Raw genomic sequence first — 25676 nt, forward strand, 5'->3', positions numbered from 1 at the left:
AACTTAAGCATCCTGGACTCCCCCTCAGAGGCTGGCACAGGGTCCCCCACACAATATGTGTCCCACAAACCCCAAGTCATGCCTTCTATGCCTCCCCAACACTGCTCTTCTATGAATTCACCTTGTCACATGTCTCTCTTCCCTCTTAGGATCAGTGAAACGGCCAGAACAAAGACCATAACCTTCCCACATCTTTCCATCTGTGCATGCCTAGCTTCTCTGCAAAAATGATCAACATTCACCTTCCCTAAATATATTTATTCACTCTGCTGGGAAATCACATTTAAAGAAAAATGTTTGTTCATGTCTAGACCAATCACTACACACACACATACACACACACACAAAGACAAACAAACAAAAATGAACACCGCTTACAGACCCTAAAATTTCTTGAGGGCTCAGAACTTCATTACACAAATATTTCAATATGTGCCAAACTAAGTTGGCCAACTTGAAGACAAAATTGGGGCCACATTTTTCTGCCTCACTGACCCTCCATCTTATTTAGATTCTCTCTCTGTATCTACTTTCCTCCGAAGTCAGCTTTTCCCTCAGGTATAACTGAGGACAACCTCAAAATTTCTGTCCCAGACCCTCTGCTTTTTCCTGTTGAATGTCCCAGTAGCAGCACTAACCCCAATGTCAAACTACAAATGATTCCTAAATGCATAGCCCAGCTATGACCACTCACCCTCTCTCAAGTTCCATTTATTTTTTTAATTTAAATTCAATTAGCCACCATATAGTACATCATTAGTCTTTGATGTAGTGTTCAATGATTCATTAGTTGCATATAACACCCAGTGTTCATCACATTATGTGCCCTCTTAATATCCATCACCCTGTTACCCCACCCCCTACCCAAGTTCCATTTATGTAGGTACCTGTAGGAAAGCTCATGGATTTCTCCCAAACACACAAATCTCATAAGCTGAAATCCAAGCTGATCTTCCTCTCTCAAAACAACTTTTTGAATCATTCATTATTACAAAGAGCCTTATCATATTGACAGGCATCAGGCTGCAACCACTTGGAAACATCTGTACATCTTTTCCTTCGCCCCACGTGTAATCTTTCATAAAACATTACCCGTGGTGAGTGGATCTATTTTAGACTTTTTTTTTAAAAAAGATTTTATTTATTTATTTGAGAGAGAGAGAATGAGAGAGAGCACATGAGAGGGGGGAGGGTCAGAGGGAGAAGCAGACTCCCTGCCGAGCAGGGAGCCCGATGCGGGACTTGATCCAGGGACTCCAGGATCATGACCTGAGCCGAAGGCAGTCGCTTAACCAACTGAGCCACCCAGGCGCCCTATTTTAGACTTTTTTAAACAAAAGTTCTTTGGATTGTCCCATTTTTGCTTCCACAAAATTATATCCTTGACTCCTAATGGCTAGACCCCTGACACACCCTATGACCAGGCTTCCTTGCTTCTGGGCTCTCTCAGCTTGAGATCATCTGTCTGAAGTCGGGTTCACTAGAAGCAGAGTCTGAGACGAGAGTTCTTGTTCATGTGACTGATTAAGGGGGTCCTCTCAGGAGAACGGGGAGTAGGTGCAGCTGATACGGCAGGGGCAGAATGCTCACAAAAATTACACTCCCAGCCAGAGACCAGCTTGAATCTGGGAACTCAATGACACAGGGAAGCTCTGGAGAATCAATGACAAGATAGAGTTGATTCCATCTTGAGACAAGGGCACCAGCCATTTGCAAGCCTTTGACAGTCAGTGTACCTGATGGGTGGGGTGTCTTACCCCACCCCCCTCCCGAGGGTTCAATTAGCCAAGGGCAGCTCTCCAGAGACAGGACAGCTGTGGGGTGCAGTCATACTCAGAGCAGCAGGGGGTTGGGTGAGACTGTGGTGGAGGATATCAGAGCACCACATCCCCAACACCAGTGGTTCTCAAAGTATGGTCCCTAGACCAGCAGCAGCACCACCCAGGAATTGTTTGACATGCAAATTGCTCAGCTTCACCCAAGATCCACTGCATCAGAAACTCTGGGGTGGAACAAAACAATCCCAGCCTTTAGCCAGCCTTCCAGGTGATTCTGAAACACGCTCAAGTTTGCATCACCTACATCGTCCAACACAGAGCATGTAAATATGTCGTAAGCCCCGTATGAGTATTTCTCCACAAATCAAGAGCCCATAGTAACTCTTTATTATTGTCTATATCAAAAAATAAACCCCCAAAATTAACAATAAAGGTTTCCACTGAATTAGACACTTTCTGTCCCTCCAAAAGCCTATCTCAGCCACCCCTTTTTCTTTGTGGCTAGTTTTCACAGAATCGCAGAATATTGGAAGAGAACTTTGAGATTAATTAATCTAGCTCCCACCTTTTTGCAAATGAAATGACAGAGTACCCCCCAAAATTGTAAGCATCTTAACCAACATGACACAATGGAACTTGGGACTCCTTATTGCAAGTTTAATGCTTTTTGTGATATACTATGCCAATTTCGCTCCAAATTAAGAGCATTCGTTATAACACTTAGTCACAACTTGCTCAGCTTTACCTTTTTACATTTGTGTTTGTGTTTTTACCTGCAGTTAACACACCTGCCTAACGTTTTTCAATCTAGTTCCATTACGTCCTCAGAAAACGTCCATGACAGATGTGGCATATTGTGTTATTATTTATCAAATATCCACTATCCCCTCCCCACCTCCATGGGAAGAATAAATTGCCTTGCCCCACTGGCGTTGGCCTTGGCCGTGGAGCAGGAGGAGATGCGATGTACACAGAGTCAAGGCACACTGTTTGGACCCAGCACTCCTGTTCTCTGCCACGAGAACAAGTCTCAAGTAGGAGGTGCCCTTGGGACCTGGACCATGGAGACACATGGATCAGACTTAAACCTGAGTGTCGCAAGCCTCACCCAACAGGTGCTTAGTGAAACACCCTCTGGTTGTCTGCTGCAGCATGGCCACACAAACCCAGGAGTCAGCGTGTACTGATAGGACGCGGGAGGCCAGCGTGTTGCATGCACAGTACATGCACCGACCCATGTAATTTCACAGTAGCCCTACAAAATGGGTGTCATGATTCGGCTCATTTTACAAATGAGACAAGAAAAAATGATGTAACTTGCCCTAAGCCACATTGGTGGGATACAACCAGGACACCTAGTTCTGAAGGTCATTCTGTCCTCTATTCTGTGGGCAATGTTTCAGGAATTTGGTTACTTCTGTGTCCCTCCCTTCCCTGGGTTCCCAGATTTCTGCAGGAATTCCTATAGCTTTGCCCTGATCCCATGGTACTGAGTTGTAAAGGACTCTTAATATATCTCCCTGCCCATGTGGAGGGGCCAGATATGACATGGTCCACATAAGGAGCCTATAAAAAGGAGTTCGATAAGTATTGGTTAAGTGACAACTTCTGATGGCCCTAACTTGACTCTCAGCACCAAGCTTGGCCTCTCCACCGAGCTCCCATCCCCCCCCCCCCAGTCCTTCCCCAAACCCCAGAGGCAGCATAGTTCTGTCTCCAACTTGTCGACCAGCTCTCCAGGGCCAAACCCTCATCCCGATGTCTTGGTCTCCTGTGATCTGTCCTCAGAATCTCTTTTCCACCTCCTTTTTCTCCTCTCCCTGGGTTCACCCCATGTTCCACTCAAGCAGTCTCTCACTCCTGAGCACGTAATTCCCTCTAGCTCCAGTGGCCCTTCCCACTCTAACCACAGGTGCAAATGCTTCCCACCCTGAAGGCCCTCTCTGCACACCCCTCTTCTCCAGCCCCTCAGCTGAGCATCTTCTTCCCTCTTCCAGGCTTCAACAGCACATCTCTGACTGTGGGTGTTTGTATTTAGCTTATGCCATTCCGCTCAAGTCAACCAATGCTCTATATGCATGCCTATTTCTGTTGTTGCTATCAGCTTCTTAAAGCTAGGATCCACGTCAAATTCATCTAGACCCACTCGGAAATAGCTAGCACGATGACTTGCAAATAGTAGGCATTTGATAAGTATTTCTACCATGAATAAGTGATGTTAAACCTCGCTTACTTAAATGAGGTATTCACCGTGAGCTTGTTGTAAAGGGAGTTGAGTGACGGCGTGCAGCAGGATCGATCACTGAGGGCACATCACGCCAGCTTCCCATCAACAGATGTTGCCCATTGTAGAGCAGCATGCAGCCCGGTTCAGGTACTGTTGCCAAACAGAAGGTTCTCTTGGCAGGAATGTTGGCACACTCTGTGTTCTGCAGGCTGCGCCGCTGAACCAGCTCCTCCACTGGCAAATGAGCCTTCTCAGAACTGGCTTATGCCACCCTCCAAAGGCCTCCTGCCACGCAAACAGATGGGCACAAATGTAAGTGCGCTGGGTAGCAAGCGTGCACATCCAGTCGGAGCTCCCAATAAAAGATTTGCCTCTCATACATGGCATCACCCCCTCCAAACAGAAAAGCACACCGCTGTGTCATATGAGGTGTGGCGGAGGAATTACTCTTGGATTCTAATTTTGGAACCCATTAATTAAAGAGAGTCCCAGACCCAGAAGTGGGAGAGAAGATGAGAAAGAGCTGAAAGAAGATACCGTCTCCCTTTCAAGCTTGGGCTGGTGGCATCCGAGGAGCTGGAGAGAGAGGCTTTCTCTTTCCAGGTGGAGGTCAGATTTAAGACATGTCTTTAAGCAGCAGCTAAATCCTTGACTGGGACTCCTGTGGCTGCCAGCAAGGCAATGGAACACGAGACATTTCTCTCAGGGACTGGTGTCTCTCAGGGCCTCCACACACAGGGGTGAATAAAAGTTTAAACTCTTCCGGGGCGCCTGGGTGGCTCAGATGGTTAAGCATCTGCCTTCGGCTCAGGTCATGATCCCAGGGTCCTGGGATCGAGTCCCACATCGGGCTCCCCGCTCAGCAGGGAGCCTGCTTCTCCCTCTGACCCTCTCCCCTCTCATGCTGTTTCTCTCTCGCTCACTCTCTAAAAAATAAATAAAATCTTAAAAAAAAAGTTTAAACTCTTCCCATCTGAGCCAAGATCGGTAAACCACGTTCCAACAGTGTGGGTTCAGAGAGGAGAGTGCACTCTCCCGTCCTCCTAATTGGGAACCGGTTGCAGTAATGTCCAAACTCAAGCTGAAAACCTTTATTGACTCAGAGGTTATCTTAATCGTCTGATGGCCTGAGCTGGCTAGACAAAACAGTCAGGGGTGGGAGCAGCCAATGTGGCCTTTGGAGGACATTACAATCTTAAAAGCTTGCAACTGACAAAGAAACAATACCACCTACAACTCTAAAGCACTTTAATTCTGTTTTTTGGTTTGGGTTTGTTGTGGGGGCTCTTTGAGACAGATAGGAACTGTATTGAGCTACTTAGTCGGTAGATCTCACAAGTAATTTCTTCCACTGGGATTTGCGTTTTTGCTTTTCCTTTCCAAACTGTAAATGTACCCATGACTTATTTGGAACACAAGAAGTGAAGCTTGAATCTCCCAGTTGGTCATGTGCAGAACGTGCCAAACAGCTACAGAACCATGGGGAATCCGCATGATGGAAAGCAGGTCATCTGGCAAAATAACTGTCCAGTGGCCAGCAGGTGACCCAGTTGCTGGACCAATATGCTGCCCAGTACTGGAAGGTGCTCAATCTCAGAAATGGGCTATAAATGTTCATTCGGAGCCGTACCATTTGGAAGCCGAGAGCCTTAAAGACCTTGGCTCTGCTGGTCACACTAGGGGTGTCAGGTGCTTCTCTGTAGATAAAATCCACCCAGTCTACTTACTGTCTGCTTTTTAAAAGTCACTCTTTGTTTCCAGACAGCACCAGACAGAGGCTTGGCTGGGGATTAAGTAGCCACCGTGAAGGCGGTCCAGAGACATTAATAAAGAGTAAGAGAGAAAATAGGAAAAGTTTAAACATCCATGGTAGAAGGGATAGCTCACCGTAACAGCCTGAGATGTTGCATTTCTTAAACAGTGGAGGGTAATATACAGCCCCACAGTGCATCACAGTGGTACTTGAAAGGTTTTTCTGCAAGAAATAAAATTATTTTTAATAATGAATCAAGCTTTAGCCTCTGAGGTGTTTTACATAAAAGGTTTTGAAGAAATTAACTTCTAATTTTATTTACTGATATACATGCACTTTTAGATCTTCAAAAGTATTCAGGACTCACTTGTTTTTCAGTTAGAGTTAGTCCAAGAGTTTGACGTTAGGATCTTTGGATGACTTAATTTTAGATCATAAGCGTGTCCAAACTCAACTTCACTGCCCAGAATTTTTTTTTTTTCATTCGCTACTCTTTCAGGCAGAAGTCACTACAATGTTCATTTGTCTGGTAGCAGGATGAATGGCCAACTCCTGGCATGAACAAGTTGAAGAAGCTATAATTTGCTCCCTGTTTCCCTTGAAGGTCACTAAATTTAATACTGTGATTGAAACCCAGGGCCTTCTATAAATCTCCAGAGAACTGTGATTCCTAAGAAGGCAGATAATTTGGGCAGATATGTTGACCTGTGCACACACGTTAAGCAATTATAAACTGTTTCCTTTCATCTGTCTCAGAAGTAATCTATAGCAAGACTCCAAAATATAAATCCTCTCTAAAACGAGACAGCCAGGGAAGAGCCCGTGAGGATTGGTGGGGTCAGCCCTAGCACTGACACCCCGTGTGGCTTCAGATGATGACAGATGGCACTGATTCTCAGCCTTGGCTTGATCTGAACTGGGGGCTTCTGTCTCTGGCTTCCTTCTTGAAGGCAAAGAACAACAAAACATGTCTCATTTATTCCATTGGCATCTTTCCCCGTCAATGAATGAGGATGACACTCTCCCAGGTAACCATCTCAAAGTTCTCCAACTGAGCTAGTTAGTGCAGAAAATGTTTTGCACTGGAAAATCCATAATAAAATCACTCTTCTACTTTGTGCCTGGAGGGAAGGTAGGGCATTTAAGATAAAGTAGTTCTACCTTTGCCTCTCCCGGTCCATGTAATCTTTGATATCCTAGAATGGAAAAGTGGTTGTACCCCTGGATACATGTGAAGCCATCAGAGGTCTCTAGAACCTCAAACTGGGGGAACTAGGGGTGCATCTGCCGGAATGTATCTTTGCTGGGGTAACAGAGACTCGTGGCAGGATGCAAATGGGTGTGAAAATGTATTTGAGGCAGAAGAAGGGAGGCAGAGTGACCAATAATGAAGGGTCATGATAGGAAACAATGTTTGAGAGCAATGAGAAGGTCAAAGGTACTAACAAGTACTGAATCCCAAATCCACGTCCCTATAATTTCTATTGGCCTAAATTGAAAGGGTTTTCCCTATTTTTAGTTACCCTTCATCTCACTATAACTCATGCTATCTCCCTATATTAGTTTGCTAGAGCTTCTGTAACAAAGTACCACAGACTGGGTGGTTCGAACAACTGAAATTCATTCTCTCACAGCACTGGAGGCCAGAAACCCAAGATCAAAATGTTATCAGGGTTGGCTCCTTCTGAGGCTATGAGCCAGGATGTTCTCTTGGCTTCTGGAGGTCAGCTAGATGGGATCATTGGTGTTCCTTGGCCAAAGAAACATCACCCCGATTTCTGTCTTCATTTTCATATGTCATTCTCCCTCTGTGTGTGTGTGTGTCTTTGTGTGTAAATTTCCCCTTTCAATAAGGATAGTAATTATAATGAATTAGCAGCCCACCCTGTTCATTATGATCTCATCTTAATCAATTATATCTGCAACAACCCTATCTCCAAGGTCATATTCTGAGGTATTGAGGGTTAGGACTTCAATATATAAATTTGAAGAGGGCACTATTTAACTCATAATACTCCCTAAAGTAACATTTCTATAATAGTCTGTATCTTCCTTCCCAGGCTGAGGGATCAGGGCCTCACCAATCAGAGTTACAATAAGGGACAGAGGCTGTTTGATGTAGTATAAGACCACAGATTCAGGGACATGATCAAACTGCAGAAGCAAAAAGGAAATCAGAAACCCATTAGCTAAAAAAAGAAAGTCAGGTGTATTGCCAAGCCAAAAGGACCAGAAAAAGTATCAAAGTTAAGATAAGAATAAAGGAAGTTGTAAAACTGGATTCAACATAAATATACAAAAAGCAGGAAAGGGTAAATAAATGTACAATTATCAAACTAAAGTTTTGGTATTTTTCTCGCTCCAAAGGGCTATTCATGCTTTTATGGATGGATATCCAGCCTATTCTAACAGGATTGAGAATCCTACATAACAGGAGTTGAGTTCTATTTTCTCAAATCCTCAGACACCAACTCTTTGAAAAGAAAAGATACTAAGTCTATACTGCAATAAATTAATATGTAGGTTGTGATTTCTAAGATAGCTCTTAAAAAAGAGACAGAATATTTCACTTCACAACAAGAAGATACAAAAAAAGATTGATAAGAAATATTCAGTCACACAAAATAAGACAATAAATAAGAGAAAAAGAAAAGACAAATAAAGGACAAATTGAAAGTACAACAAAACAATGATACATCTAAACTCTAACATATATTAAATTTAAGTGGATTAATTAATGTTCCAGGAAAAAGCAAAGATCATGCAATAGATTTCTAAAATCCTTCTATATGTTCTGCATAGTAGATCCATCCAAAACATAAGGATCCAGAAAGGTTGGATAAAAGGATTCAAAAGTATATACCATGTGATTCTAACCAAAAAAGAAAACCCATGGCTCTTATGCCATTAGGTAAAATAGATTTTAAGAATTTAAAAAATAATGAATATTTCTCTAGATAAAGAGGGTTCTCTTAAAGTTAGAGAGGATTTAATTCATCAGGAAGACATAAACATTTTAACTCATATGTGCCTATAGTGGGCTGAATGGTGGCTCCTAAAAAGATATTTCCCCATCGTAATGTCCAGAACTGGTAAATGTTATCTTATTTGGAAAACTTCTCCTGAGGATGATTAAAAATAATTAAAATCAAGAAAACCCAAATACCCAATATCAAGAATTAAAAATCCTAAACAAATATCAGCACATTGATTCAGCAATTTATTTTTTTTAAATAGAGTACCTAATGTTCAAGAATACACCCAGTGGATTTATTCTTTAAAAAAACAAAACAAAACAAGATTTATGTATTTATTTCAGAGAGAGAGAGAGAGAGAGAGAAAGAAAGAAAGAAAGAGCAGGGGGAGGGGCAATGGGAGACAATCTTCCAGCAGACTCCCCACTGAATGTGGAGCCCTACACAGGGCTTGATCTCATGACCCATTAGATCATGCCTGTGACGAAGCCAAGAGTCAGACACTTAACTGACTGAGTCACCCAGGTTTCCCATCAGTGTGTTGATTCTAAGAATGCAAGCTTCATTTAATATTAAAAATTAATGCCCCTCATCTCAAACAGATACAGATTATCCCAGTAAATGCTGCTGACAAAATTCAACATCTAGTCAAGAAAAAATCATATATATAAAGAAAGCATAGGAAAGAATTTCCTAAATTTGATAAAGGGTATCTAAAAGCCACTTCCTACTTGGAAGTAAAATGATGAAACTTTCTGCTTTATAATCAGGAAGAGGAAAATAATGTTTGTTAGCACTATATCTGCTTAAAGTTGTATTCTAGGGTCTATCCAGCATGGTAAAACTATTAAAAAATCCATAAAAATTTAAAAGGGAGTTTCAAAGATCTGTTTCTTTGAAGAGAGTATGATTGCATTTGTAGAAAACACAAAATAATCTAAAGATGCTTACTAGAAATTATAAATGAGTTTAGCAAGCTTGCTCAATGAGGGCCTTATAGAAATAAATTGCATATAAAAATATGCAAAAGCACATGTAAAAATCAAAAGCACATAAGATCTATTGTATTAATACAATTAGTATGTTGTACTAGCATTAAACATTTGGAAAATGAATTTTTAAAAAATTTCACTTTAGTAGCATCAAAATACATAATATTCTTAGGAATCCCTATTAAAAAGGCACCCTGATCTCTACAATAAAAACTACAAACATAGCTGAAAGAAATCAACGAATTAAATAAATGGAGAGAGAAGCCATGTTCCTAAATTATAACACTCAATAAAGTCAATAGAGTCAATATAGTTAAATGCCAATTCTTCCAGATCAATGTAAAGATATAATGCATTTCCAATCAAACCAGCAGGTTTTGTTTTTGGTTTTTTTAAAAAAAGACTTATTTATCTACTTTAGAGAGAGAGAGCATGAGCGGGAGGGGCAGTGGGAGAGGAACAGAGAATCTCAAGCAGACTCTGTGCTGACTGCAGAGCCTGGTGTGGTGCTCAATCTCATAACCCTGAGATCATGACCTGAGCTGAAATCAAGAGTCAGACCCTTAACCAAACGTACCACCCACGTGTCCCAAACTCCAGCAGGTTTTTTAAAGTGTGTATGGAAATGGAAGGACATAGTAGAACCAAAACAATTTTGTGAGGTAAGAACAAAGTTTAAGAATTTACCCAATCTGGTTTAAGACTTACTATAAGTCAATAATAATGAATACAGTTTGGTTTTGACAAAAGAAATATACAAATGCAGCAGAATAGCAAGTCCAGAAGCAGATCCATATATACTATCAATAGGTCTTTTTACAAAGTTGTCAAGGCAATTGAGTATGGAAGGGAAAGTTTTCAAGAAATGATGCTGGATCAACTGGATAACCATATAGAATAAAAGAAAAAAAAAGAGCACCAATCCTTACTTCACACCACACATAAAAATAGACTCAAAATATATCATAGACCAAAGTGTAAAGCCTAAACTCTAAAACTTCTAAAAGAAAACAGCAGAAAATTTTTGTGACCCTGTATTAGGCAAAGATTTCTCAACTAGAACTCAAAAAGCATAAAATGGAAAAAGAAAAAAACATTCATCTATGTTTATTTATTTTAAGATTTTATTTATTTGACAGAGAGAGACACAGCGAGAGAGGAAACACAAGCAGGGGGAGTGGGAGAAGGAGAAGCAGGCTTCCCACGGAGCAGGGAGCCCGATGCGGGGCTCGATCCCAGGACCCTGGGATCATGACCTGAGCCAAAGGCAGACGCTTAATGACTGAGCCACCCAGGCGCCCAACATTCATCTATATTTAAAGCTTTTGTTCTTAGATGTAATTTAAAAGGTAAAAGGCAAAGTCAGGGTGGGAGACGATATTGGCAAGACGTGTCATCTGACAGAAGTCTTGTAGAAAGAATATATGAAGAACTGCCACAAGTCAATGCTTAAGAAGACAAAGAACCCAATTTTTTAAATGGGCAAAGGATTCGAACACTTTACCAATGACGATACACAATGGCCAATAAGTGGCTGCCTGGGGACAGGGATGGAGGTGGAGATGGATCCCAGAAGAGCACAGGGAGTCTGGCGGGGATGATGGAAGTGTTTACCATGTTTGTGGTGATGGTTTCATGGGGATATACATATGTCAAAACCGATCACGTTGTAGACTTTGTTTTTTTTAAAGATTTATTTATTCACTTTTGTGGGGGGAGAGGAGGAGCAGAGGAAGAGGGGAGAGGGAGAAACCTAAAACAGACTCCCCGCTGAGCACGGAGCCCAACTTGGGGTTCAATCTCATGATCCTGAGATCATGACCTGAGCTGAAATTAAGAGTCGGCCTCTTAACGGACTGAGCCACCCAGGCGCCTCCAGATTGTAGACTTTAAATACATATGGCTTATTTTATTTCAGTGAAACCTCAGTGAAGTTGTAAAACATCTATTTTACATACATATGAAATAGTTTTATACAAATATCACAATACACAAAAAATAAAGCTTTTTAAAAATGATGCCATGGACAATAACATCAAAAAATATGAAAATATATTGCAGATGATATGATACTTTATGTGGAAAAACCAAAAGACTCCACCCCAAAACTGCTAGAACTCATAAAGGAATTCAGTAAAGTGGCAGGATATAAAATCAATGCACAGAAGTCAGTGGCATTCCTATACACCAACAACAAGACAGAAGAAAGAGAAATTAAGGAGTCGATCCCATTTACAATTGCACCCAAAACCATAAGATACCTAGGAATAAATCTAACCAAAGAGGCAAAGGATCTGTACTCAGAAAACTATAAAATACTCATGAAAGAAATTGAGGAAGACATAAAGAAATGGAAAAACGTTCCATGCTCATGGATTGGAAGAACAAATATTGTGAAGATGTCAATGCTACCTAGAGGAATCTACACATTCAGTGCAATCCCTATCAAAATACCATCCACTTTTTTCAAAGAAATGGAACAAATAATCCTAAAATTTGTGTGGAACCAGAAAAGACCCCGAATAGCCAGAGGAATGTTGAAAAAGAAAAGCAAAGCTGGTGGCATCACAATTCCGGACTTCCAGCTCCATTACAAAGCTGTCATCATCAAGACAGCATGGTACTGGCACAAAAACAGACACATAGATCAATGGAACAGAATAAAGAGCCCAGAAATGGACCCTCAACTCTATGGTCAACTCATCTTCGACAAAGCAGGAAAGAATGTCCAGTGGAAAAAAGACAGTCTCTTCAACAAATGGTGTTGGGAAAATTGGACAGCCACATGCAGAAGAATGAAACTGGACCATTTCCTTACACCACACACAAAAATAGACTCAAAATGGTTGAAAGACCTCATTGTGAGACAGGAGTCCATCAAATCCTAAAGGAGAACACAGGCAGCAACCTCTTCAACCTCAGCCACAACAACTTCTTCCTAGAAACATCGCCAAAGGCAAGGGAAGCAAGGGCAAAAATGAACTATTGGGACTTCATCAAGATAAAAAGCTTTTGCACAGCAAAGGAAACAGTCAACAAAACCAAAAGACAACCGACAGAATGGGAGAAGATATTTGCAAATGACATGTCAGATAAAGGGCTAGTATCCAAAATCTATAAAGAACTTACCAGACTCAACACCCAAAGAATAAAGAATCCAATCAAGAAATGGGCAGAAGACATGAACAGACTTTTTTCCAAAGAAGACATCCAAATGGCCAACAGACACACAAAAAAGTGCTCAACATCACTCACCATCAGGGAAATCCAAATCAAAATCTCAATGAGATACCACCTCATACCAGTCAGAATGGCTAAAATGAACAAGTCAGGAAACGACAGATGTTGGCAGGGATGAGGAGAAAGGGGAACCCTCCTCCACTGTTGGTGGGAATGCAAGCTGGTGTAGGCAGTCTGGAAAACAATATGGAGGTTCCTCAAAAAGTTGAAAATAGAGCTATCATATGACCCAGCAATGGCACTACTAGGTATTTACCCCAAAGATACAAATGTAGTGATCCGAAGAGGTACATGCATCCCAATGTTTATAGCAGCAATGTCCACAATAGCCAAACTGTGGAAAGAGCCAAGATGTGCATCGACAGATGAATGGATAAAGAAGATGTGGTATATATAGACAATGGAATATTATGCAGCCATCAAAAGGAATGAGATCTTGCCATTGCAACAACGTGGATAGAACTAGAGGGTGTTACGTTGAGCGAAATAAGTCAATCAGAGAAAGACATGTATCATATGATCTCACTGATATGAGGAATTCTTAATCTCAGGAAACACACTGAGGGTCGCTGGAGTGGTGGGGGGTGGGAGGGATGGGGTGGCTGGGTGATAGACATTGGGGAGGGTATGTGCTATGGTGAGCGCTGTGAACTGTGTAAGACTGTTGAATCACAAACCTGTACCTCTGAAACAAATAATACATTATATGTTAAAAAAAAAAAAAAGAAGATAGTAGGAAGGGAAAAATGAAGGGGGGGGGGAATCAGAGGGGGAGACGAACCATGAGAGACTATGGACTCTGAGAAACAAACTGAGGGTTCTAGAGGGGAGGGAGGTGGGGGATGGGTTAGCCTGGTGATGGTTATTAAAGGCACATTCTGCATGGAAAAAAAAAAAAATGAAAATATAAAGAAAACCTGTAACAAAACATGTGTAAGACCTCTTCAGAGAAAATCATCAAACTTTATCAAAAGACATTAAAAGACTTAAATAAGTGAATTACCATGTTCATGGAATAAAAGATTCAATAGTTTAAAGATTTTTATTTTTTTTTTTTTAAGATTTTTTTTTTTTATTTATTGAGAGAGAGAGAATGATAGAGAGCATGAGAAGGGGGAGAGTCAGAGGGAGAAGGAGACTCCCCGCCGAGCAGGGAGCCAGATGCGGGACTCAATCCGGGGACTCCAGGATCATGACCTGAGCCGAAGGCAGTCACTTAACAAACTGAGCCACCCAGGCACCCAATTTAAAGATTTTTAAAGATGTTCATTCCTCAAATTAATGATGCCCTAAATGCATCCCCAGTCAACACACTAGCAGGTATGGGTGTGAGTGTGTGTGGAAGTTGACAAGCTGATTCTAGAACACAGATGAAAATGCCCAAGGATAGCCAAGACACTGATGGAGAAGAACAAGGTGTTAAGACGTGCTCTACAGATATCAAGCCTGGTTATAAATCTCAGGTAATGAAGACACATCGGTGCTGGTGCGGACACAAAGTGACAAATGGAACAGAATATATAGCCTGAAAACATACACATGCTCGTGTGGATAGTAGATAAATGGCAGGGATAGCACTGCAAAAAAGTAGGAGAGGACGGACTTTTCAATAAACCGTGCAGAGATCATCAGATATCCATAGGTGAAAAAGGAAATGGAACCCTGGCTTCACACCACAAACAGAAAAAAATTCCAGTTCAATTTAAATGCTAAGTGCCAAAACCCAAAATATAAAACTTTTAGTTGATAATATACAAGAGTATTTGTGATACTATATAGTCTGCTCAGGCTGCCATAACAAAATACAACAAGGCTGGGTCACTTAACAGAATTTTTTTTTCTTACAGTTCTAGAGGCTGGAAGTCCAAGATCAAAGTGCCAGCAGGTTGGTTTCCCCCAAAACCTTTCTCTGGCTTGTAGACCACCACCCTCTTATTGTTTCTTCATCAGATCTTCTCTGTGTGTGCATCCCTGGTACCTTGGGGTCTGTCCACATTTCCTCTTCTAATAAGGACACCGGTCAGATTGGATTAGGGCCCACACGTAAGATCTCATTTAACCTTAATTACCTCCATAAAGGCCCTACCTCCAAGTGCAGCCATATTCTAAGCTCCTGGGGGTTAGGGCTTCAAGGTATAAATTTGGGGAGGGGGGCATAATTCAGCCCATAACAGATACCTTGGGGTAGATAAAGACATAACATCTTGCTTAAACAAGACAAAAAATGCGGGCGCCTGGGTGGCTCAAGTCGTTAAGTGTCTGCCTTCGGCTCAGGTCATGATCCCAGGGTCCTGGGATCGAGTCCCACGTCGGGCTCCCTGCCCGGCAGGAGGCCTGTTTCTCCCTCTCCCACTCCCCCTGCTTGTGTTCCTGCTCTCTCTGTCTCTGTCAAATAAATAAATAAAATCTTAAAAAAAAAAAAAAGACAAAAAATGCAAAAACCATAAAAAAATTGATGAATGTACTTGATTTACACTTAAGAATTTCTGTTATAAAGCTCGTAAAAAGACAACCGACAAGAGACTGCTATACAGAATATATAAAGAATTTCTACAAACCAATAAGAAAAAAACCAAACAAACATGTATAAGGCCTCTACAACTCAAAAGGGAAAAACGGGGCAATAGACCAGAACAAGAACTTCAAAAAGAAGAAAATCAAATACCCAGAATACACAATAAAAGGTGCTTCCAGCTCCTTCCTAATCAAGAAATGCAAATGAAATTAGCAAGACTTGAAGTCTTACAATTATTGAGTATTGAGGATGTGTAGCGAAGGAGCATCCCATACAAAGCTGAGGGGCGTGTAAATGGCACAAATACTTTGTAAAACAATTTGCATTATCTAATAAAGTTGAAGATAAACCTATTCTGTGACTGGGTAGCTTTTTTCTTGGGTATAAACCCAGAGAAACTTCTAGTATGTATATATGCATACAGGTAGAACTGGAAGCAACGTAAATGTCCAACAAAATTCAGCTAGATTTTTAAAAACGGTGCTATAGTCACTTGGTAGAATAGTCTATAATAATGAGAATACAGGAACGACAGTCACATATAGCATCTTCATGAAGCTTACAAACAATTTTGAGTAAATGAAGTCAGACAAAAGGATACGTTCACTATGATTCAATTTATATTTAATTCAAGAACAAGAAAATCTCAACTAGATTGTTTAGGGATGCATTTATAAGAGACAAAACTATTTTTTTTTTAAAGATTTTATTTATTTATTTGAGACAGAGAGAATGAGAGAGAGAGAGCACAAGAGGGGGGAGGGTCAGAGGGAGAAGCAGACTCCCTGCCGAGCAGGGAGCCGGATGCGGGACTCGATCCCGGGACTCCAGGATCATGACCTGAGCCGAAGGCAGTCGCTTAACCAACTGAGCCACCCAGGCGCCCCGAGACAAAACTATTTTTAAAAAGCAAGGATGTGATTATCAAAAATACCAGGAGAGGGGTTAGCCCCTGGGGGAGCGATAGATTTGAAAAGGAAATTTGGAGCCTGGTAAGTTTCTATGTTCTCAGCTCCGTGGCTGCTACAAGGGTGTTTGCTTTATAAGTGTTCATCAAACAACAATTTATATAGATTGTATGTACCTTCTATACGCTATATTTCAAAATAAAACAAGGAAAAATAATTTACCAAAAAAGAACGTGTCTAGGAAGTCTTGGACTTCAAAAATGAAAGCGAGAATTTGTAGGTAGCAGGTAATCTGTGTAATCTTGCCCAACTGGGTATCTGATGTGGTGTCGGCTGCTGATTTTCACATCCCAGTCACCAAGCGGGAGACAGATTTAATAGCTGTGTTTAAAGTGTCAGATGCAAGAACAGTAATAGCCTTATTTTTTACTAATTCCCTCCAAGCTCAAGAACCTTGTCGTTGTAATGGCCTATTTTCCTGTCTATCAGAGACAATTAACCTCCCACCTAACAGCAGCCAAGGTCTTACGCCAGCCCCCCCCTTCGGCCCCTGGAATTGACCTCCAGTCCTATCCAACTGGGACTGGCATCACCGCATGGCCAGGGTCGTCAAGAAAGAAAGCCACAACAGCAATCCAACAAAAGCAAAGATACAGAACGATGGGAGATGTCAGTCGTAGAGAGAAAAGCTTCAGGAATTAAGGGCAGCAAAAAGAACTTGCTACAGCCAAGACACACTTCCATTCACAAACTGCATTTTGTCTTTCAGACAGTGAGTTCCCTCCTCGCTTAAGAACTGAAAATTCAGCTTTCTTTCGGAGGTGCGTGATTTTCAAATTGATGTAAGGACCCCAGATGCTTTTGCTTACAGCGTCTCATTGATTACTGTGCTCTGCTCCCTGCAAACCGTAGATCCACTGGAATCTAACTAACTGGGGAGTGTCTGTTGTTCTGGTTTCAAAGCATTCTGTCCTGAGTCACACACAACACCAGCCAAATGCTGAGGGACCAGATAAAAGCTGGCCATTCGAAACCTCAGGTGCTGCTTATTTCTTCCACAAAATTGAATATATTCCTCCAGCTCTTGTCAACAAACGCGCATCGAGAACAGTATTCTCACCATCTGGATGACAACCCCTGAGAACCTGAGTGAGTGGGTGGACATCTGAGTCATAATTAGAACGGCAAGGACGGTAATCCTCTCACAGATTCACTGAAAAAATTGAATGAATAAAAATGAGTTGAAACCAGTAGTAAAAAGGAGCTGAAAGTACCGTGTGTATTGTTGTGGAATATTAAGTCAACAATCCCATGGTGGATCACCTGCCCCAGAAGTCTAACACATTATCTGGCAGGCTGTGAATTCCCAGAGATCTACTCCAGGAGTGTGTGTGTGTGTGTGTGTGTGTGTGTGTGTGTGTCTGCTCAGTTTTAAGGGAAGGAAGTGGCCATGGGGGGAGGGGGAGCGAGATAGGCAGGAAAGGAATCCAAAGAAGAAAGGCATACAGGAGAAATCATGATCTAACTACTCTTCCACTAAAGAAGCAAATAGTCCATTGAACCTTTGGGGAGTCAGGTGCCAAAGCTGGTCATTGTGGCAAACGTTCTTGCTGCCCTCTCCTAGAAAAGACACCACCGGTCAGGGCAGCCCACGGTCCAGACCTGCCCTCCCTATGCTCTCAGCCGGCGCTGCCCACCCTCACAAGAGGCTTGTCATCACCATTCTGACCTCACCCCATCCCCTCCTCCCACAGCCCATCTGCTTGCCCTGCAGCTCATCCCCCAGGCTCTGGGAGGCTTTGAAACTGTCCAAGGCACCAAATAACAAGCCAGATAAAAACTAATAGGAAATAAAAGCTAAGGAACCCAGACTAGGAAGAAGGCTCCCTTCCAATCAGAGCTCCTGGTGCCTTGGGTTAGTTTGGGTCTGCCAAGGACTAGTGTGCAAGGGGTTTATGGGGAGAGAGAGCAGGAAGCAGGAAGAGGCATGAGACTCCAGGGTGGGGCTGTTACAGGGGTGGCAGGGGGAGAAAGACTGGGGAGCAAGAGTCTCAGACTGCAGGAAAAACGGTTTGGCCAAGTGTATGGGCAATGCTGGGGCGGATGTCACCCACGGGAGGAGTCTCGACTCATCCCAGGCACTGGCCCTCTGCAGGGGGCAGGAGGGCGGGGGCGGTGGCGGTGGAAATGTGGGGGGGATCAGAAGGGGCAGCAGGCCGTTGGTCAGTTATGCTTCTTCCTGCAGCAGAAGAGAAGTCTGAGCAGATGCCTCTCAAGAAACATGTTCCTTTCTCTATTGGTCACCTGACACGAACAAGTCCATTTTTATTGCTTAAAACATAGCACTGAGATCACAAACTGACAGCAATGGGCAGAATCCCGCAAAAATGGTTTTTAATTTTTGTCGTCTGTCTGGTTTGGGATCTGAGGATTGAATAATGTTCTTTACAACTTCTGAGCTAGTTTCCAACATTTTATTTTTTTAAGATTTTATTTAAATCTTAAAATTTAAGATTTAAACCGCCTGGGTGGCTGGCTCAGTCGGTTAGGCATCTGCCTTCGCTCAGGTCCAGATCCCGGAGTCCCAGGGTGGGGCCCCATATCGGGCTCCCTGCTCTGCTTCTCCCTCTGCCCCTCCCCCTGCTCGTGCTCTCTCTCTCTCTCTCTCTATCTCACATAAATAAATAAAATCTTTTTCTTAAAAATCCAAATGCCCAGCTTTTCTTGAAAGGAAATGCACGGGGCTGACATTCCCTCGTGTTGGCAGAAGAGCAGCGTCCCCTTAGGTGTCCTTTCACGCTCCAGCGGGCGCAGCCCCTGCCACCCCTGGATGCTTCCTGCAGCCCACCCACCCATGCACTTCACCCTGGTCATTTGAGCTTTTGACTTGCGTGTGTCACTGTCAGAAGACAAGCATTTCCGAGGCATGATTTTGTCGGTTCGGATCACTGACGTCAACCCCTGGTCTGGAACAGTGCGGGCACGTAGTAGCTGCTAAGTGAGTATCTGTCCAAGGAAGCGGCGCGCTACACCCCGAGGGCTGGAAGAAACTGCTTGGGTGGGCAGTGGCGACGTGGCAGGTCCCTACAATCAGATTGGGGGCGGGGGGACTGGCAAATCCATTAGGAGCAAATGGGGCTCCTTCAAGTCCGTTTTACCCGCTAAACACAAGCAATGTTAAGTTTCTAAAACGAGTCCATTTTTCATCCCATTTCTCACCGTCTTATATTTGCTACATCCATTTCCAGCTAAAAGAGGAGAGGTTTGTGCTCTGAGACCCAACGTTGCTATTATAAAATCAAAGTTGGATCTAAGCCTGACTAGCTCTAGAGAGCTAGAACCTTCCATTTCTGGGCAACTTGCTCTGTGGGCCTCATCTGCAGAAAGTCAGTCAGGGGGAAGGGGTGGGGACTCTGACAGAGCACCTTCAAAGCCTCTGAACACAGAGTCCTTTGCATACGTTTTGTCACATAATTCCCTGTTCCAAGGGTGAAGGAGGTTTATAAAGAATCCACTAGAATGCAAAATAGTGCAGCTGTTATGGAAAACAGTACAGAGGATCCTCAAAAAATAAAAAATAGAACTCCCAAAAGATCCAGCAAGCCCACTGCTGGGCATTTACCTGAATGAACTGAAATCAAGATCTCAAAGTCAACCTACTGAATGGGAAAAAATATATCTGCAAACCATCTGTCTGATATGGGGTTAATATCCAAAACATAGGGGAACTCATACAAACTCAAGAGCAAAAAGACAAACAACCCAATTAGAAATGGGCAGAAGATCTAAATAGACATAGTTTTAAAGAAAACATCCAGAAGGCCAACAGGGACATGGAAAGAGGCTCAACATCACTCAGCATCAGGGAAATTCAAATCAAAACCACAACGAGAAATCACCTCACACCTGTCAGAATGGCCATTACCAAAAAGACAAGAATTAAGTGCTGGCAAGGATGTGGGGGAAAAGGGAACCTTGTGCACTGTTGGTGGGAATGCAAACTCGGGCAGCCACTGTGGAAAACAGTATGGAGGTCCCTCAAAAATTAAAAATAGAACTATCCTATGATCCAGCAATTCCGCTTCTGGGTATTTATCTAAAGAAAACAAAAATGCTAATGTGGAAAGATATATGCACCCCCATGTTCATTGCAGCATGATTTATAATAGCCAAGATATGGAAACGACTTAAGTGTCCATTGATGGGTGAATGGATAAAGAAGATGTGGTGTATAAATACAATGGAATACTATTCAGCCTTAACAGAGAAGAAAATCTTGCCATTCATGACAATATGAATGGACTTTGAGGGCATTACTCTAAATGAAGTAAGTCAGACCAAGAAAGATAAATACAATATGATTTCACTTATATGTGGAATCTAAAAAAACACAAAACAAACAAACAAAAAACAAACAACTAAGCTCATAGATAGAGGGAACATATTGGAGGAGGGGGTTGGAGGATGGGCCAAATAGATGAAGGGGGTCAAAAGGTACAAACTTCTAGTTATAAAATAAATTAAGTACTAGGGATATAATATATAGCATGGTGACTACAGTTAATAATAATTCTGTGTTGCACATTTGAACGTTGCTAAGAGAGTAAGTGTTAAAAGTTCTCATCTAAAGAAAAAATTTTGTGACTACATGTGGTGGTGGATGTTAACTAGACTTACTATGGTGACAATTTCACAGCATACAAATATTGAATCATTATGTTGTACACCTGAAACTGGTAGAATTTAGTATGTCAATTATACCCGAACTTTTAAAAGAGATCTCAAAGAGCTACCTGCACTCCTATGTTCATTGCAGCATTATCCATAATAGCCAAGATATGGAAACAAACAATGTCCATCGACAGATGAATAGATAAAGAAACTCTGCATATGCAGGGATGCCTGGGTGGCTCAGTCAGTTAAGCAACTCAGTTGATTTCAGCTGAGGTCATGATCTTGGGTCCTGAGATCAAGTCCTGCATCAGGCTCCACGCTGGGTGTGGAACCTACTTAAGATTCTCTCTCTCCCTCTCCCTCTGTCCCTCCCCATCCCCCCTCCTTCTCTAAAAAAAGGAAAAGAAATTCTGTCTATACATACAATGGAATTCTACTCACCCATTTAAAAGAAGGGAATTCTGCAATATGCAATATGGACAAAAATTGAGGATGTTCTACCAAGTGAAACAAGCCAATCACAGAAAGGCAATACTGCATGATTCCACTTGCAGGAGGTACTGAAATAGAAGCGCTCATAAAATCAAAAAGCAGAATAGTGGCTGCCAGGTGTTGTGGGGGGAGTTACTAATCGATGGTCATGAAGTTTCAGTCACGCAAGATGAACAGCTCTAGAGATCTGCCACACGACACTGTACCTAGAGTCAACGATAATGTATTGTATGCTTAAAATGTTGTTAAGACAGTAGATCTCGTGTGAAATGTTCTTTCCAAAATTAAATTAAATTAGTAAGAATCCGCTATGTTAGAACAGGAGGAATCTTAGCAGTTGTGTATTCCATCTTTCTCTTTGACTTATTTTAAAACCGTATCACCTTTCAATGAACAACAACAACAAAAAACGTGCACATCTTCAAAAGATCCCAACATGTCTCCTAGCTCTACCCCACCTCTGTCTTGAGTCTTTTTACTGTATATCCGCAGCATCCAATAGATTTTAGAGCTTTATAGTCTCTAGAGTGTATAATGGAAACAAGGAAGAGCTTTCTCCTAAATTAAAACCATTCTGCAATATTAAATAGACTTTTCAAACCAAACACTTTCCCCCAGGCGAGAGCCTGATGCAGGTATTGCTGACCTAGTTCAGCCTCTCATGTTGCACAGAGAGCTGCTGAAGCCCACAGATGGTCACTGACCTTTTCTCCCTGCTGCTGGGCCCTACCCCTGTGTGTTCTGACTCAGTTTCCTGAGGATTGCTCTCCTGGTACTTACTCAATACTCAATACTCTGTTGTCCAAACATGTGACTTCAAACATGGAAGCCCATGAATTCGAGAACACTGTGAAGATGTTCATATAAACAGTAAGCACTCCATTGGCATTACCTTGGGGGTGATGCTGGTATGCAAGGGCCCGTATGAACACACTCCTCCCCTTCAAAAAGCTCTGGCCAATAAAGAACACACTCACAGGATAGTCAGCCTAATAGAGTCCAGGGTCTGGTCTCAATGAATGGCTGAGCAAGTCCCCAGTTGTGGGCAGAGGACTGGGTTCTCTGGCCAAAGCTGGAGCCTCGTTGTTGAGACCAATAGGGGTTTTCTGAGTCCTGGTTTTCCGCCCCACCACCCCGCCCCCCACAGTTGAAGACAACTGGTCTCACAAGACTGAGCTGCAGCACAAGAAGCTAAGGGCAACTTCCCTAGGGTAGGAAGAGGGAAGCCCATCCTGCTGTGCTTTCTTCTGGGCAGAACGCACAGACCGCCATTTGCACTTGAACACACACCCGAGGGAGCAGTCAGGGAGCCCTGCTCTGCCGGCGAGTGGCCCACCATCCACGCAAGAGGAAGAGGCAAGAGACAGAGCATATTCATGCCAACTTTCTCACCCCACAAGAAGAGGTAGCTTCTGCAGAAGTTTCCCCTCCCTTCCAGGAAGGCAAGGGGGCCTACCATACAGACTCCACTTCATCACCCAGTTCTACACACCTAGAAGATGAAACCCATTAGTGTCATGGTAAAGAAGAAAGGCATTCCTTGCTGCACCAGACACCGTGAGCCATTCCAGAAAGATGGCAAGTGACAAGGCACAGGTGGAAGAGCAAGACCCACAGGAAGGCCCTGTTACAAGTAGAGAGAGGGACACCAACCTGCCCCACGACCAAAGAACCAACCTGGGGCTGTGATCACAAGGGCACCAGCGAGGTGCAACCCTGTGGTGACTCAGCAGAGGAGGAGGATGGTTGGCCTCCACGTTCCTTCCCCTGTCCTCAGGTCAGAGGGCTCTGCGGGGGGACCACCTCCAGGCGGATGAAGGAAGAGCAGGAGTAGGACCGAGAGAAGTAATTCTGCAGGATCGGTCTGGCTGCTGGGTGGAGCACAGACTGCGTGAGGTGCCCACGGGAAGCAGCAGGCCAGTGGACATGGCTCCAGTCTTCCAGGAAACAGATAATGGAGCCGGGACTGGGGTGTGGGTAGAAGAACAGAGAGGAGGATACACATTCAAGGGACATACAGGATGTGGAAACCAACAAAACAAGGTCATGGATTGTGGAGGACAAATTTCCTACTCCTCTTGTGGATTCCCAATGCAATGACCTTAGTACACTTCAACTCCACTTACCTCCCAAAGTTGATGCTGTTCTTCTCAGGTTTGTAATTACTATGTATGTTAAACATCTCGATACATTATTTTGTTGATTTTTGTCAACAGCCATTCCCATTTCTGTTGGTCTTCCTTTCGGCGCTATACGTCTCTGTGTGGGATCATTCTCCTCCTGAATGAAAACTCCCTGTATTGCTTCCTTTAGTGCAGATGTGCTCCTCACAAGTCATCTTAATTTTTGCTTCTCTGGAAGTGATTTTATTTCACCTTCATTTTTGAAGAATATTGTGATGAGTAAAGGATTCCAGGCTTATAGCTATTTTCTTTCATTGCTTTGAGGAAATTGTTCAATTGCATTGTGATTCCCATGATTTCCCATCAGAAATCAGTCATTGGTCTTGCTGTTTCAAAGACCTGTCTCTTCAACACCTTTGACTACTTTTAAGATTTCCTTTTATCTTTGGTCTTCAGAAATTACAGTGATGGGTCCAAGGCGTAGTTTTCTTTGTATTTATCCTCTTGGGGCTCACAGGCTTGATTTTGAGGATAGATGTCTCTCCACATTTTTAAAAAGTTTTGTGAAATTCTTGCCATTATTTCCTCAAATATTGCTTCTGTCCATTTCTTCTTTCTCCTCTCTTCTTGGAACTATAATTACATCTTTTCATCATGTTCCATGTGTCCCTTACTTTCTTTTCTTTCCATCTGGTCTTTTGTCTTTCTGCGCCTCAGTCTGGATATATTCCACAGACTTGTTTCTAGCTCACCAATTCTTTCTACAGTACTTCAATATAATGTTATGCCCATTGAGTGAGATCTGAATTTCATTTATTTTTATTTTTCTGTTATAGGATTCCAATGTTTCTTTTTTTGTAGTTCCTAGTTCTTTGCTGAAATTCTTCATCTTGCAATTTTATTTCTTGAACGCATTATACATGTACATAATGAACATATGAACACATATGTATTTAGTGTTCCTATACAAGAACCCTGTTTTTCTCTTGTTTTTGGTCAGGTCTTAACTTTTTGTATATCTGGAGGGTTTTTTTTTTTAATTGAGTGCCAATGTTGTGTGTGAAAAATTATATAGACATTCAAGGCTTTGGATAAGATTTTCACGCCCCAGAGTGGATTTAATTTTTCCTCTGGCAGATCATCTTATCCCTGTTTGGGATTAAACTGGTTGGGAGTTGGTGTTTAATCTTTGTAATTTGTGCAGTGTTTCCAGTCCAGCCTTACTCTGAGGGTGTAGCCTTTGGCATTACAACCAAAAACCTGGAGTAATTGACTTCTTCTTCTTAGAAAGTCCTACACTACCGTTTTTCTCCTTCCAGCTTTGTGACATTCCCAAAAGCTTTGCTCAGAAACTTAACCTCTCAGATGCCCCATTTTTTTTTTCTGGTTTTACATTTGCCTTGTGGGCAAAAGCAGCTCAAAACACCAGACACCTTTCTTCATTTTCCATTTTTTCTGTATCTTAGGCCTAGAAATGCTCACTGCCTTGGTAGCTCTTTGAAGGCTTACAATGCATGTCTGCCTGTGTGTGTGCATATGTGTTCAAGCTTTTTTTCATTATTCCTCATAAATCCCAAACTGCCTAATCAGCTAAAAGCAGAAGGTGGCAAAGGATGATGCTTAGGCTCTGACTTGCTTAATAGAATTGATGATAGTGTCATTCACCATGACAGGGAATTCTAGAAAAAGACTCTGTACAGAAAAGAGTTAACATAGCAGGCCTGACTGCTACCCTTTGAAAGGCCTGTTCACAGGGCTGGCCCTTGGATGTCATCTGGGAACTTGATTTCAGGCAGGTTCCTGCCATTAACAGATAAGAGTGGCTCACTGGGCCTAAACTGTTTTAATAACAATTGGTTTATGCTGAACATCTGCTTTCCTTCTTGGAGTCTGGAATTTGAGAATGTGATCAGCTCCCAGTAAAAACCCTGGGCATTGAAGTTCTAATGATCTTCCCTGGATGGCAACATTCCACACATATTGTCATAACTCACTGCTG

General features: G+C 42.4%; 1 long non-coding RNA gene across 1 annotated transcript in view; it reads right to left on the reverse strand.

The window, feature by feature from the left end:
• LOC118006169 overlaps positions 1–25676 on the reverse strand; it is a 119965-nt gene that overhangs the window by 51870 nt on the left and 42419 nt on the right. Inside the window, exons 4-5 of the long non-coding RNA XR_004677981.1 lie at positions 5893–5980; positions 4029–4290 (exon numbers count right to left, since the gene is read on the reverse strand). This is a non-coding gene — a long non-coding RNA (uncharacterized LOC118006169). The remainder of the gene's footprint in view (positions 1–4028; positions 4291–5892; positions 5981–25676) is intronic.

The sequence above is a fragment of the Mirounga leonina genome, unplaced genomic scaffold (genome assembly GCF_011800145.1).
Source record: "Mirounga leonina isolate KUSES-001 unplaced genomic scaffold, KU_Mleo_1.0 Mir_95, whole genome shotgun sequence".
Lineage (NCBI taxonomy): Eukaryota > Metazoa > Chordata > Mammalia > Carnivora > Phocidae > Mirounga > Mirounga leonina.